General features: G+C 40.7%; 1 protein-coding gene across 1 annotated transcript in view; it reads left to right on the top strand.

Annotated features, from left to right (window-relative positions):
* Positions 1–298: 298 nt before the first annotated feature.
* mgat4c (mgat4 family member C) overlaps positions 299–17,257 on the top strand; it is a 283,760-nt gene continuing 266,801 nt past the window's right edge. The window contains exons 1-2 of the mRNA XM_063059604.1: positions 299–357; positions 16,003–16,103. The gene's annotated coding sequence lies outside the window, so the exon portion shown is untranslated. The remainder of the gene's footprint in view (positions 358–16,002; positions 16,104–17,257) is intronic.

A 17,257-nucleotide genomic window follows, 5' to 3' on the forward strand; every position in this document is an offset into this window, starting at 1 on the left:
AGGGGGTGCTGGGCTCTATCTCATTAAGGAAATATATAAATAACTTGTTATTTTACAACACTCCTAATTTCAATTTTTTTTTGTAGAAACTGTGTGTGAAAAATTAAAATAAGTCCAGGATATCCTTTGGGATTCATGCGGACTTATCACCAGGAAATGAAGTTATCTTCCACGTTTGACCAAGACACCCACAAGAAAGTAGCATTGTTGTTTGTGTCTAAATATGCAAATTAGGTAGTGATATCAGCAATAGAATATGTAACTGGTAATTTAGTTCCTTCCTGCTTTATGGGATATTGCCACCTCATTGTCTGCAATTCGGAATAGCACACGGAAAATACTGGAGGATCTCAGCAGGTAAGGAAGCACCTGTTGAGGGGAATAAACAGTTTCTGGCCAAGATCCTTCATCAGGAGTCTTGGCCCAAAATAGTGACTGTTTATTCTTCTCCATAAATGCTGTCTAGCCTACAGCGTTCCTCCACCATTTTGTGGGTGTTGCTCTGGATTCCTAGCATCTGCAGAATCTCTTGTGTTTATGATTTTCTGCAATTCAGAAGTAATCTTTGGTTATAAAACACTTTGAATGCCCTGAGGCAGTAGAACATGCTCTGTCTATGAAAATCTCTGCAGCTGCAGTGCACTTGTGTATAACAATAGACTAAGTGGTGAACACTTATATGCCTGGAAAAAATCTAGAGGCTTCTTTTTACCTTTGGGAGACATTTTCAAATATATCAAGTTGAAGCATAGATCTAATCATCTTTGTGTTCTATCTAATGTAATTTCTGTGAATTTAAGCTGTTTCCAATAACTTTTAAATCACCTCATATCTTATTCTGCATCTGCTCATAAATGTCTGTATCTCCACTTATTTATAAAACAGGATTGGCAAAGATTGTGCATATTCACTTGATGTATTCTTCCAGCAGTGGTTTTCAAAGAAGGGTTATCAGAAAGCTTTCACTATAATAAAGAAAGAGATATTGAATAATGAAGCAGCATACAGAAAATCATAAAAATTGAAATTGTGACAAACAGCAAGATAGAGCATTAGAAAAGCACGGCTGTGAGAACCCTCAGAACAAATGGAATTCTTCATAGCGTTCGGGGAATGGTAAAACCTATAATGCTAGAAATGCATAAAAACAAAATATTTCTGATGCAGAAGCACAAACAGCAGACTAACAGCATTTGTGTTGGTCAGTATCTGAAAGTGAATTGCTGGTTATCATTTTGAGTGGGACACTTTTCCAATGGCAAATTTCATTTTGAAACCTGTTTAAAATGATGAGGGGAAGAGTTCAGGAGGAGTGTAGGGAATCTAAATAGTGAGAATCGAGCCAAGATAAAAAAAAACACAAAAAATGTTTAGATAAGAAGAACAATTGAGGCCCAAAAAGCATAACTCCACAAATTAGCCATGAGGTTCATAATGTCAGCTCATGTCCTAGGTACCTTATCATTGTCCCTGCATATGATTAATATAAAGACAGAAATTAAAATTGCTAAGAAGGTATCATGAGCCCTACTGGCCTCTGCAATGAGCCAGAGAGTGTTGGGCTTTTAGCTTTCTTGAGCACCTGCATTTACTAATTGTTGTCTTAACTGGAGTCCTTAAGCACTTGTGCTGTTTGTTTAATCTTGTCAAGTTAATCATTACTGGTATGTGCTTCTCCGGCTTCTGTGATTATTAAAGGCGGACTCACAATTAATGCTGATTGTGGTGTGTGTGTGTGTGTGTGTGTGTGTGTGTGTGTGTGTGTGTGTGTGTGTGTGTGTGTGTGTGTGTGTGTGTGTGTGTGTGTGTGTGTGTGTGTGTTTTCATCTCATGGTGTTGTTTGGTCTAGTCACCGAAGTTCTAATGAATAATCCTTTGGTTCTGTTTCAACATGAGAGTCTGTCAGTGCATACAATGACAGAAGTTGCATAGTGGCATATTAAGGATGGAGCCATCTTGGAAATTTCATGGCATCAGATCAAACGCAGAGAAGAAAACGTCTTGCAGATTATAAACCCAAGAGATTCTGCAGATGCTGGAAATCCAGAATAATACACACAAAATGCTGGACGGACTCAGTAGATCAGGCAGCATCCATGGAAATAACTGAACAGTCAATGTTTTTGGCTGAGACCCTTCATTGGGACTGGAAAGGAAATGAGAAGGAGCTGGAATTATTCCTTTCCATAGATGTTACCTGACCTACTGAGTTCCTCCAGCATTTTACATTTATCACTCCTTCTGATTAATGCTCACTATTTTTGCTCTGCTGATGAACCAGTGCTCCACATGGATGAGGCACTGATTACAATAGGGGCACAGAATATACATGAAATACAAAAGGAGGAAAGCAGCAGAAGGAAATTATAGACTAGCTAGCCTGACCTCAGTGGTCAGGAAGATGAGACATTTATTGAGGGTGAGGTTATGGAGTACTTGGTGACACAAGTCAAGATAGGACCAAATCAGTATGGTTTCCTTCAGGGAAAACCTTGCCTAATGAATCTGTTGTAATTTTCTGATGAGATTACATGTAGGATAGATAAAGGAGATACAGTGAATGTTGTATATTTGGACTTCCAGAAGGCCTTTGACAAGGTGCCACTCATGAGGCTGCTTACCAAGTTAAGAGCCCGTGGCATTACAGGAAAGTTACAGGCATAGTTAGAGCATTGACCGATGGATAGGAGGTAGCAAGTGGGAATAAAAGGATCCTTTTCTGGTTGGCTGCCAGTGATTATTGGTGTTCCACAGGGGTCTGTGTTGGGACCACTTCGTTTTATGCTGTATATCAATGATTTAGATGATGGAATGGATGGCTTTGTTGCCAAGTTTGCAGATGATACAAAGATTGGTGGAGGGGCAGGTAGTGTTGAGGAAACAGTAGGCTGCAGAAGGGAAATTCATTGGAAGGACCCACTGGGTGGAGTGTGTCACTGATGACAGATATATGAGCAGAGGACGGTCTAGAAAGAGGGTGAAGGGGGTTGGAATTGGAGTAGAAAAACAGGTAGATCAAGAGGAGAGAGAAAAGAGACAGAGAAGTGTTTTGGAAGTTGTAGAAGTCGATATTCATGTCATCAGGTTGTAGGCTAGCAGGCAGAACTAGAGGTGATGTTCACCCAGTTTGCATTTGGTCTCACCAGGATGGTAGAGGAGGCTGAGAGCAGACCTATCACTGTGGGAATGGAGAGGAGAACCAAAAATGGCTAGCACTAAGAGCACCAGACAGCTATGATGTATGCTTGGCCTGGTCTCAGCGATGTAGAGGTGGTCACAATGGAACCACCGGATCCAATAAACAAGGTTGGAGGAGATACATGTGAATGCCTGCCTCACCTGGAAGGGCTATTTAGCGTACTTTATGGTGGTGTGGGTGGAGATATAGGAACAAGTGTTGCAGCTCTATGGTTACAGGGAAAAGTGGCTGAGGAAGGGACTAGACCATTACCATCAAATTGGGAGACTAATGGACACAGAGAGGTTACAGATGATAGAACCTGGAGCATCTGTGGAGGGAAGTGGATAGGCAACACTTTGAGTTGGGATATTATGTTGAAGTTGCATAAGATGTTGGTGAAGTCTAATCTGCAGTTTTGTGTACAATTTTGGTCACTTACCTACGGGAAAGTTGTAAATTAGGTTAAAAGAGTATAGAGAAGATTTACAAGAATGTTGCCAGGACTGGAGGACCTGGATTATAAGGAAAGATTGAATAGGTTAGGACTTTATTCCTTGGGATGTAGAACATTGAGGGGACATGTGAAAGAGATATACAAAATTTTGACGGTTGTCGATAGAGTAAACGCAAGAAGGGTTTTTTAACTGAGGCTGGGTGGGACTTCAACTTGAGGTCATGGGTTAAGGGTGAAAGGTGAAAAGTTTAAGTGCAACATGATAGAAAAATTCTTCAATGAGAGGGTTGTGAGAGTGTGGAATGAGCTGTCAGCGCAAGTGGTGCATGTGAGCTCAATTTCAAAGTTTAAGAGAAGTTTGGGTAGGTACACGGATGGTAGGGGTATGGAAGGCTATGGTCCTAGTGCAGGTCAATGGGAGTAGGCAGTTTAAATGGGTCGAAATGGACTAGATGGATCAAAGGTCTTGTTTCTATGCGTATTTCTCTATGATTCTGTGGATTTATGAGATACTTTAGCTGAATGAAAAGAACAGAGGTGAGGTAGCCAGTGTTGAAGAGGAAGCGAGAGGCAAAGAGTTGGCAAGAAAAAGTTTAATCCAGGAGAGGAGACTAATACTTGGTACGCTGGGTAGATTGGGAGAAGATTCATAACATCCAATGGGTTCGAATTTCATTGATTATCAAAGTATTTTTGCAATATACAATGCTGAGATTCGTCTTCCCCATAGACAGCCACAAAAGAAAGAAAACCACAAGTCCCATTCAAAGAAAAAACTTCCCCATGCACAAAAAAAGCCGTGCAATTGGCAACAAGAACATTAACCACCCTGCGCAAAAAACAAGAAAGAAGAAGTGAAAACACCGAACATAAAAGAAAAAATTGAAGAGTCCACACTCAGTGCAGTTCAGTGTTCGTTATCTGCTGGCCATCCGATTCACAGTCAGCCAAAATAGTGACAGGAAAAAGCGCAATCACAAACCAGAAAACCCATCATAACGTAAACTAGAGTCCAATCCACACATTGTGTCAATTAACCTTGCTCCGGCACTATCTTCTGACAGTATTGAGGAGAGAGAAATCATTTGGGAGCAGCGAGCGGGAGGGAGAAAGAGACTACCACACGCAGACACCTTCCTCTAGCCACAGCCAACGAGAGGCTGAAGATGGCATTGAGTACTCGCTCATCTTCTGCTCTCACCTGGATGTATTCAATCTTTCTCGATGTTTTAATCGGCAAGATCCAAGAGAAATAGAGTCAATCATGGGCTCACACCCTGTCTCTAAGCTTCTTAGCCTCAAGGCCATTCACCTCCCAGAGTCTTCTCGAAGACAGCGAAGTGCCAGATCACTTAATTGGGCCGAAACCACACCATCAAACTGTAGATGACAGGCTCCAACAGAATCACATTAGAAAAAAGAAAAAGACGTAGAAGAAGTGAAAGGTGTATGAGATGACGAGAGGCATTGATCGTGTGGATAGTCAGAGGCTTTTTCCCAGGGATGAAGTGGCTAACACGAGAGGGCACAGTTTTAAGGTGCTTGGAAGTAGGCACAGAGGAGATGTCAAGGGTAGGTTTTTACGCTGAGAGTGGTGAGTGCGTGGAATGGGCTGCCGGCAATGGTGGTAGAGGCAGATATGGTAGGTTCTTTTAAGAAGCTCATGGGTAGGTACATGGAGCTTAGAAAAATAGAGGGCTATGGGTAACCCTAGGTAATTTCTAAAGTAAGTATATGCTCGGCACAGCATTGTGAGCCGAATGGACTGTATTGTGCTGTAGGTCTTCTATGTTTCTATGAAACAGTCCCATGGACAATCTGGAGAATGCCATCCGTGATACCATTGTTCGCTGGCACCATTTTACCAAATTATCCAGGTGTATAACCAAGAAATCACATCAACGTTCACAAGACAACTATTTGCTAAACAACAGACAGAAGGAGGGTCGGAGCTACAATGGTGAGATACACTGTGTGAGTGCAAAATACTATCAGGATGGTTTACCAGATGTATTTGAGTGCAGAATTCATGTTGACTTCATCCAGAGGTCCTACCATTACAAAAGCCAATGTAAATCAAGAAACAGCTGACAGCACTGGCTACAACACGTCCTCTGGTACCCATTATCGATAAGGCTTCCGTTGCAGAATGAGGCCTATTGACCTAGAATATGAACAACCGTGACACAATGATTGCAGCTAATTGGAACACAAGGCGACCAGCACAGTTTGGTCCAATTAAGCAGCTGCCCTAATTACCCGAAGTTTCATGGAAGTAGTTAAAAATGTATAAAAAAAAACACAAACTACCATTAACTGAGTAACAGATTGTGTATTTAGATAAAATACAGAACAAATTAGAAACTAACAATGCTACTACAATACTATAAAACTATATTATTTCATAAGTTATCTACGGAAGAATTCATTCAGTGTACGCTGCTGTGTATAGGGTGTCCAGTGAGGGGTAATATCTCTGTGTATAGGATGACCAGTGAGGGGTAGTATCTCTGTGTATAGGGTGACCAGTGAGGGGTAGTATCTCTGTGTATAGGGTGACCAGTGAGGGGTAGTATCTCTGTGTATAGGGTGTCCAGTGAGGGATGGTATCTCTGGTGAAAGGGCTTGTCGTGCTGCTCACTCACCTTTGGCCCCCACTAGGCACTCAGCTGTCGCCTGTCTCAATGAGAGATTGTGCAATATTTGATTTCCCGTTATGGAATGAGACAGGGCAGGTGACAGAAGTTTGTGTAGGGGAACACTTTGCTTCTAGTGATCATAATAATAAGACCATACGACCATAAACATTGGAGCAGAACTAGGACATATGGCCCATCGAGTCTGCCACGCCATTCAATCATGGCTGATCCCATTTTTTCACCCCTTCCGCTCCATTCCCCAGTTTTCTCCCTGTAACCTTTGATTCCATGTCCAATCAAGAACCTAACAATCTCTGCCTTAAGTACACCTAATGACCTGGCCTCCACAGATGCCTGTGGTAACAAATTCCACAAATTCACCGCCCTCCGGTGAAAGAAATTTCTCCGCATCTCTTTTTTATATGGACGCCCCTCTATCCTGAGGCTGTACTCTCTTGTCCTATACTCCCCCAACTTGGGAAACATCCTTTTCACATCTACTCTGTCTAGGCCTTTCAACATTTGAAAGGTTTCAATGGTATCCCCCTTCCTATCTTTGTAAATTCCACAAGTACAGACCCAGAACTATCAAATGTTTCTCATATGACAACCCTTTCATTCCTGGAATCATCCTTGTGAACCTCCTCTGGATCCTCTCCAATTCCAGCATATCTTTTCTTGGATGAGGAGCCCAAAGCTGTTCACAATACTCCAGGTGAGTCCTCACCAGTGCCTTTTAAAGCCTCAGCATCACATCCCTGCTTTTGTATTCTAGACCTCTTGAAATGAATGCTAACGTTGCATTTGCCTTCCTCATCACTGACTCAACCTGCAAGTTAACCTTTAGGGTGTTCTGCACAAGGACTCCCAAGTCCCTTTGCATCTCAGATTTTTGAATTTTCTCCCCATTTAGAAAATAGTCTTCACATTTATTTCTACTAGGAAAGTGCATGACCATGCATTTTCCAACATTGTATTTCATTTGCCACTTTCTTGGCCATTCTCCTAATCTGTCTAAGTCCTTCAGCAGCCTACCTGTTTCCTCAACACTACTTGCCCCTCCACCAATCTTGGTGTCATCTGCAAACATGGCAACAATGCCATCTATTCCATCATCCACTCTGGTTCAAGAACCTGATAGCTGAGGGGTAGTAACCATTCCTGAACCTGATGGTGTGGGACCTGAGGCTTTTATACATCGTTCCTGATGGCAGCAGTGAGAAGAGAGCATAACGTGGATGGTGGGAGTCCTTGATAATGCATATGAAATGGTATTGAATAGAAAATGAACTACCTCCATTTGAGGAATAAAGAAACAAATTAGCATGACTAACTTACTTATTTACTGCCTGTTACGCTACTGGAGCTTAAGGCAGCAATGAAGGTTCTCCACCTCCGGCAGTGCTCAGGGCTTGCGTCATCCCATCAGCAGCTTCCTCTCGGTTTTCACTAATGTCAGTCATGTAAGTTCAGGGTGGAGACTCAGGAATACTGTCACACCTAGATGTAGAAGGATTTTTCATTGCTGTTTCCATAACAATTTTGTTTTACTAGTCAGAGTTGTTACCCTGAACTGAACCCCCAAACTTAGTGTACTGCTTTTGGTCTGTCCTCTACCTTTTGACCTGTTTGACATGGGCAACTCTACCAAGAGCCAAAACACAGCCCTCTGGTGAAAAACGATATCGTATCCGTTCAATAGGGGCCGTGGACAATTCTGATTTGATGGAGACGGACATGAAAGCACAGAGGAACATCTGGAGAAATTTCTGGAATGCTCGTTCGCTGCTGTTGTTACTGCGCAGTCGGGAATCTTCTGGAGGGAAGGCCTCAAAATCCCCGGCTTTGCCTGCTGTTGGCGACCGAGATTGAGGTCGAATCGTTCGGACAGAGATGGCGCTCAGTACTCTGTGTCGGAGAGTGGATTTGGAGGCTCGAAGTTTTCGGATCACTCAGATTCGGGCTGTCGTTGGGCATGGCAGGGAGAGATTTTCTTCCTTCTCCCGTCTGCGTGAGATGTGGGACATTTGAGAGACTTTGAACTTTTTACTGTGCTCCTGGACTGTTCTTCATCAAGTTATGGTATTGTTACACTGTTGTAACTATATGTTATAATTATGTGGTTTTGTCAGTTTTTTCAGTCTTGGTCTGTCCTGTGTTTTCTGATATCACACCGGGGGAATATTGTATCATTTCTTAATGCATGCATTACTAAATGACAATAAAAGAGGACTGCGTGTCTTCATAATCTAAACATAAAGCCCTGACTCCAGCCAACGGAGATGTCTGGTTCATTGAGGCACACAAGCCTCCAAACTATGAGAAGGTTGTGGTCCTCTTGGAGAAGGATGAATAAGAGTCTTGTATATTATCAGAATACCGTAATTATTGTGCATATTTAGTGAGATAGGAAAGTACACGGGGTTGGTGATGGAAAAGTTTGGCGAGAATCAAAGAATTGATGTTGGATGAAATGAGAAAGCAGCTGTTAATTTGCAATAATCAAAATGAATCAGGAAGCCAAATGAAACATTTGAAGTTTATTTGCTCTGTAAAGCTCCATCCTAACAGTGTGTAAGTCATTTCAAGATTTAGAACCATGGCTCAATCAGTGGCAACAAAATTACAAACAAATAGAAAGAGATCAATAACAAGTGTCGACTGGAATGATGAACTGTTCCTCTGCAGGAAAATCCATTTTATTCCTCCCGCTCCCTATATAGGCAGCATGACAATATCAATCCTGAGCAAGCACTCAAAGGCTCATTTATTATATCCAGAACTTAAGTATTTGTGGTAAATTGAATGTCACCTTGAAAAATACTGGATCAGCTGGAAGGAAACAATACCCAGTAAAATGCAATTTCTGTTCAAATAAAGAACTAATTGGTAAACAAGTGCACTGGGAACAACGGTATGCTTTAATCTCTTTCAAGGCTGAAGCTGGCTTCTTACCCTTTTTTACTGGGCGCCTCTGGAAATGCAGCTTGTTAGCCCCTCACTAACAGCCACTGCATTCCGCAGCGAGCAGCCTGGCCTTCCCAGGCTCTATACGTCCGGGATGTACACGGCTTTGGTCCCGCCAGACCCGTGAGGTTGAGATGTCTCACCCACCCAAACCATGTTTTGTGTGAATGCTGTGTGATTTACTGCCCACCCCGCCCCCTGCAATCGCTGGTCGGCAAGAAATAACAGATTGTACACTACATACAATTATAAAGAATGTATATTTATGAACATAAGCTAACCAAAGAGTTGTTAAAGAAAAAAAACAGAAAGGATCCATTGTAATTAAATAGTCGAATGTGCACATAAGTTGGAGTTCATCCTCAAGTCTTTAACTCATGCGCTGGACCCTCAGTCTGCTTGAAAGCACGCACCACCTTCTGTATGTTGCTCGAAATCCATCTCGAACAAATGGGCTATCCCATGGGAGAACTGGTTCTTCTTCCTTGAAGCCATTCATCTGCACAGAGCGCCTTGTGCAACAGAGATGGTATCCTCAGCCACCTTCCCTCCTGTCTTCTCCCAGCTTCCGACAAAAGTGACCTCGACCCACACCAGTGTCCTTCACAAAATCTCTCTGCCCAGCGTTCTCCTAATGCGATCATCCTGATTCACTGATACCGCATTCCCAGGTTGAACAACAAAGTCTTTTATCTCAGCTGAAGCCCAAACAGACCGAAAGCAGAACAGACTACTCTTACAGAACTGCTGAAATAAAATACCTACAGCATAACAGTAAAAATCTTAACCAGGGTATTACATTCACCATAGTCTGCTGGATCTTATGGAATGAAATGAAACTTCATCTCTAAATTTGTTGATGATACAGCCTTTGATAGCAGAATCTGAGATGGAGAGAAAAGGGCGTACAGGAGCAAGATATATCAGCTGGTTGAGTGGTGTCAGAGCAACAACCTTGTACTCAGTGTTAGCTGATTGTGGATTCCAGAAAGGGTAGAATGATCGTAGAGAGATCAGAAGTGGAAAGAATGAGAAATTTCATGTTCCTGGGTGTCAAGATCTCCGAGGACCTAACCTGGACACTACATATTAATGCAACTATAAAGAAGGCAAGACAGTTCATTAAGAGTTTGAAGAGATATGGCTTATCACCTAAAACACTCGCAACTTTCTACAGATGTACTGTGGAGACCATTCTGACCAGCTACATCGCAGATCACCGTCTGGTACGGGGGTGGGGGGCCACTGCACAGGATCATAGTAAGTTGCAGAAAGCTGTAAAATTAGTTAGCTCCATCATGGGTACTAGCCTAGACATCTTCAAGGAGTGATGTCTCGGGAAGGCGGCATCTTTCCTTAAGGACACCCACAAGGTCATGCTCACTGCTCACTGTTACGGGCAGGAAGGAGGTACACACTCAGCGATTCAGGAACAGCTTCTTCCCCTCTGCCATCCGATTTTTGAATGGACATTGAACCCATGAACACTAACGCACTACTTTTTTTTAATTTCTGCTTACCACACTACTAATTTTAACAGGGCTATTTTATGTAATTACAAAAATTCAGTTTGTTTTTCTATATTTATCATGTATTGCATTGTACTGTTGCCGCAAAGTTAAAAAATTTCATGACTTATGCTAGTGACATTAAACCTGATTCTGATTACTAAAGTAAAACAATAAGGCCATGATATAGGAGCGGAATTAGGCCATTTGGCCCATCGAGTCTGTTCCACCACTTAATCAAGTCTGATCTATTTTCCCTCTTTGCCCCAATTTCCTGCCTTCTCCCCGTATCCCTTTAAGCCCTGACCAATCAAGAATCTATCAACCTCTACCTTATATGTAATAAGACCAAACATGTAATAAAACTGATTTGTAAATCACAAAACCTTACCCCTCTGTAACCTTGGCTAGTTGTGTAATCTCCATACTGAACTTTACATTATTATCACCAAATCTCAGAGAGTCGAAGATTCAAAGTACATTTGTTATCAAAGTATATATGCACTAACCTCCAAGAGGACCAGAACCTTGTCATTGGGTTTGGAGGCTTGCGTGCCTCATTGACCCTGAAAACTGTGTTGGCTAGAGTCAGAGCTTTGTGCTTGAACTCTTGGTGGGATCACCCATGCCAAACAGGTCAAATGGTGGAGGACAGACTAAGAGTGGTTCACAGGATCGGGGGTTCAGTGCAGTTCAAAGAAAATTGTTATGGAAACAGCAAGGAAGGATCCTTTTATATCTGAGTGCGACGGTATTCCTGAGTCTCCACCTGGGACTTACATGACTGACAGTAGTGAAAACTGAGAGGAAGCTACTGACCTGATGAAGAAAGTCCTGAACACCAGCGGAGATGGAGGATCTTCATTGCTGCCCCAGACACCAGTGGTGTAATAGGCAAGAAGTTAGTATGAATGCAATATACAACCTGAAGTTGTATATTGCATACATACTAACTTGAATTTTTATAGATGCATCATAGAAAGCATTCTTCTAGGGTGCATCACAACCTGGTATGGAAGTTGTCCTGTCCAAGACCGGAAGAAGTTGCAGAAGATCGTGAACACGGTGCAGCACATCACACAAACCAATCTTCCGTCCTTGGACTCACTTTACACCGCATGCTGTTGGAGCAGTGCTCCCAGGATAACCAAGGACACGACCCACCCAGCCAACACACTTTTCGTCCCTCTTCCCTCCGGGAGAAGGCTCAGGAACTTGAAGACTCGTACGGCCAGATTTGGAAACAGTTTCTTTCCAACTGTGATAAAACTGCTGAACGGATCCTGACCCGGATCTGGGCCATACCCTCCAAATATCCGGACCTGCATCTCGGTTTTTTGGCACTACCTTACTTTCCATTTTTCTATTTATGATTTATAATTTAAATTTTTAATATTTACTATCGATTTGTAATCCAGGGAGTGGGAAGCGCAGAATCAAATATCGCTATGATGATTATACATTCTAGTGTCAATTGTTTGGTGACAATAAAGTATGAAGTTCATCTTCCCACAGACAGCCACCAAACAGAGAAACATCATGGTACCCATTCAAAGAAAATATCAAACACCCAATGCACAAAATAAAGAAGAAATCATGCAAACGGCAAAAAAATGAGTGAATAACACAGAATATTAAACATCAAACCACAGAGTCCTTGAAACAGTCTAACCATGTTTAGTCTTGTTCAATTTAATTCAGTTTAGTGCTGTGTCACTCATTGGTTGCAGGCCAGAGAGCCAGTCCAGCCCCATCAAAATTGCACAAAATAGCAATAAAACAAAACTAACCAGAAACACATATAAAATGATTGCAAAGTCCTCTAAAATCCACAAACCACTCCAATCAAACCTTGCCCAAGATCCAGGACTCCTGCACCTTCCTCCTACAGCAGCGAGTGAAAGGGAGGGGGAGATCAGAGAAACGCAGGCAGACGGTACTAAACACCCGCTCAAATTCTGCTCTGGATACTTAATGACAAATTCAAGAGTCTGTGATATATTACTGAAGAATTAAATTAAAAAATTACAGCAATCAAGAAGTGAAGGAACCCGATTCATATTAGTTTTTAATTATATAAGTTCTGGCTGTCCACCTGTTCACAACTTAAAGTCATAGGATCATACAACATGGAAAATGACTATCTGACCCATCAAATGATGACCATATTGTGCACTGATGATAGATTAGATATGTGGCTGAAGGAAATAAGAATAAATAGAGATTTGGAACAAGGCCCAGTAGCTACAGCCTGCAAATCCCAAAACAACTTGAATGGGTTGAACTGCAATTATTGTTATTAATTCACCACATCTGCGCATTGTTTGTTGTGTCAACATTTAATGCCTATCTTAATTAAATTGACTACTACTTTGAACCAATCACTTCAGTTCTCAAGGTAGGAGTATTCTCATAATGCCCTCATGTAGGGAATTCCAAGACAGAATGACAAAATACTTACCAGTCAGAAAATTGGGTGCCTCAAGGCTTACCTGCAGGCTCCTATATGCAGCTGTTCTTGTCCTGTTAAATGCTAGAAATTTCATCAAGGGCAGGGGTTCTCAACTTTTTTTTAACATCATGGACTAATACCATTAAATAAGGGGTCCACAGACCCCAGGATAGGAACCCCTGGGGACTCCACATTCAGGGATTCAGCTCAGGGCTAACTCTGACTGGTGAAAAACAAAACTGTTATGGAAACAGCAATGAAGAATTCTTCTACATCTGAGTGCAGCAGTCTTTCTGGGTCTCCACCCTGGACTTGGATGACTGACAGTAGTGAAACCGAGAGGAAGCTACTGACATGACGAAGGAAGCCCTGAATACTGCCAGGGACGGAGGACCTTCATTGTTGCCCTAAACACCAGTGGCATCATGGGCAGTAAGTTCAGGGGTGTTAGGAAATTTGCCTCAGCCAAGCTTATTGTCATATGTACAAGTACCCCAGTTCCAACTGCAGGTTTGGCAAGTTAGATGAAATGTAATCTTTTTGCTGCATTTTAATTCTATTTGATAAAGAGAACTAAAATCAAATCATCCGGCTTAAAAAAAAATAAAACAAACGAAGAACTGTTGGCACTGATGTTAAGCAGTGGATTTCTTTTTTTTTCCTCCTAGTTCAAACATTTTTCTTAGTTTTGATCCACATCAAAAATAAGGGTAGGATTATTAAATATCAGCAAATCACTCTGGTTCACATATGAATGGCTGTAATGATGATGTCAGAGTAATGATATTTTATCTCTGTGCAACATGAGTAGGATTTTATACATTCTCAGCAACAAAGGCTAGATTAATGTCACTTCACCCCCATAAGGAGTTTCAGAATCAATTTCAATGCTAATCAGCAGTTGAAAGTTTAGATTAGCAAAGCAATGAATTTAATTAACCTTATGGGTACTGAGTTTTCCTCTGCACCACTGTACAGAACAAATAATATTGTACATCTCTTTTTACTGTGTTCACCAGAGTGATATTCCATTAGTTAATGATCATTGCATTGTAATGTATCATCAATATCTTAAAATTGTACACACTTTATACATCTCATAACAATTCACTACTAAATTACAGAAATTTCCTCTTTCAGATTTATGATCTGATTGGATTTGCTGGAAATTAACTGGTTGTTTAAACAAAATGTGAAATATGTGATAGGTTATTTGAAAACCAAATATTGATCAGTGAAGCATGATTGTATTTGTAATCTCATTATGCCTTTAAAATAATATGTCCAAGACTTGTTTATTGCACCATCTTTCTCTCTCTTTCTATCTCTATTTACCTCTCTCTCTTGTTCTTTTTTTTCTCTCTGTCATTCTCTTTCTCTCTATTTCTCTATCTTTTGCTTTCTTTCTTTCTCTCTCTCTTTCTGTCCCTCTCGCTTAATGGTACCGCAGCATAAAAGCCAGGAACAACAGGTTCCGGGGTGACTATCCACCAACCATCAGACTGCTTAACTCATGCTGACACAACTGTATTTCTATGTTATATTGACTATCCTGTGTACATACTATTTATCATAAATTACTATAAATTGTATATTGCACATTTAGATGGAGATGTAGTGTAAAGATTTTTACTCCTCATGGATGTGAAGGAAGCAATAAAGTCAAATCAATTCAATTCTCTCTCTCTCTCTGTCTATCTTCTCTCTCTCTCTTTCTCTCCCCCCTCCCCTTTCCCTCTATCCTTCTCTCCCACTCCATCTCCCTCTATCTCTATCTCTCTCTTGCTCCATCACACACACACACACACACACACACACACACACACACACACACACACACACACACACACACACACACACACACACACATCTGTTAAACTCTTTCTAGATGGGAACAAAAAGTACCTGACCATTCTTTTAAAGAAAAGACAGCATCCAGATTATGTTGATCTCATTATATGACTTGGGTCTGAAGAAGCTAGGCTAAATATAAAGAATACAGGATAGATTATAAACTAGCACATTAAGTCACTATTATCATTAATTATCCACCACTGCAGCTCAGAAATCAGAACACCTGTAGCTTGGGTGGTTGATGGTTGAGTTCAGTTGCTCTCCAAGCCATTTACAAATGGATTGCCAAGATCGGGGAGCAACTGAAACCAACCAACATGTGCTAAATTTAAGGAGGATATTAGCAGAAAACTGCCACTAAACTAACATGGTGACAGTAGTAAAGAAATTAATTCCAATTAATATTTTTAATAACAAATTATATATATATATAATTTTTCTCTAAATAATTTATGGCAAGCTTGATAATTAGTACGAATAAATATTTCAAGGACTATTGATTTCATTTGATTAACTTAATGGCAATCCTAATGTCACAAGTCATGTGTACTGGAGAATACTTACAGTATATGGACAAGATATCCGAATCAAACATCCTTGAATCACAATCTACAGCCATTATATACTTTACATTTTTTTTGTATTACTCCCTGATAAATGGTGATCCAACCCAGTTAGAATACAAAGGCTACACCTTTCTGAATAAAATCCAGTCTCAATTGATTTGCCATTGTGTTGTGGATCAGATGAGTGATGAAACATTTTTAGCAAATAGCATTAGAATGCTATTTTCCAACTCAACCCCACTGCAGCTTAAAGGATAAATTGGAAATCCTTCACCAAGCATCCATCAGTAGTATGATGAAAAATTCTTCTGCACTGCAATCATAGGCATGATAAAAATAAATCGCCTAATGGTGGTTCATGTATTTTGTTTAACTACACAGATATTACAAGGAACAGCCAATGCAGAATTTCTATTACTTGTCCTAAAAGCAGCGGAATAATTAAAAAGAAGAAGATATTACTAAAAGTCTGTTTGATGTGGGTAAGTTGCAATGATTAATCAAAAAACTGAATATTTTTGGTAACTGAAAAATTTGATATTCATTTCACATGGATAATTCTTATTCCGCGGTTCAACTTTTAATGGTGGCTGATGCCGAAACTGACGGACACAAATGAGGAGAAGCAACGCACTTTAGATAAAGATAGCCCATTTGACAATTTGTAAAGGGACGGCAGCGAGGGTTGGATGAATAACGACAGTAGTTGTAGGCAAGCGAAAATGTTGTGAACCTGAAAGAGCTGCTTCTGACAGGGAAGACTGTGAAGCACAATATCACTGATGGTCAGAAATGGAGCATCTTGTGATGCGGCCTCTCTTTACTTTTTTAACATGGCATTATTATTCATTTGTATGATTTATAACTCCAGGGGTAATTTGAGGTTGGTGTTGCCTGCTACTTATCAAACATGAATCTGTGTCAAAACCACAGGATGCTCAGTTTAAACCTCATTGCTGTTAAAATCTCTGAATTATATTTGCTCCTCATTTCCCTCGACTTTTCTATGATTAACCACATATTGATAGTTACTGATCAATTTACCTACTAATTCATATGTCTTTTTACCTATTTCTTTATTTATTTGCCTGTTGTATTACTTAACATTCTCATCTTCCTGTCTGTTTACCTACTAATTCATATATCAGCTTACCTATCAATTTACTTAACACCTTAAGAGATAGGAGCAGAAATAGGCTACCCAGCCCCTCAGTCTGTTCCTTATTTCCATATAATCACGGTTAATTTATTCCAGGCCTCTGTGACATTCCCTATGGGAACTGGATGGAAACTCAATTTCCCAAACTTACCAGAAGTGTTTTCTCTTTAAATAAATCCATTTTGTTTAAATACACAGATATTACAAGAATCAATGGATACATAATTTTTATCACTTAAAGTTGTAGAAAAGGCCCATTCGTCTGTCTGGTCTGGGCCAAACCACTTAAACTACTTACTGCCTACTTGTCCTAGATACTGTTGAATAGTAAAAACAGAGCAGGTATCCTCCCTTTAAATATCTCCTGTAATCTAGTCTGCACAACCTTCTAGTGCTGAGAATTCTGGATCTTTACCATTGTCTCTGAGAAGGAGTTATTATGTATCCAACTATCTACCCGACCCACCCCAAAGCTAC

Source organism: Mobula hypostoma, chromosome 9, assembly GCF_963921235.1.
Source record: "Mobula hypostoma chromosome 9, sMobHyp1.1, whole genome shotgun sequence".
In the NCBI taxonomy this organism is placed as follows: domain Eukaryota; kingdom Metazoa; phylum Chordata; class Chondrichthyes; order Myliobatiformes; family Myliobatidae; genus Mobula; species Mobula hypostoma.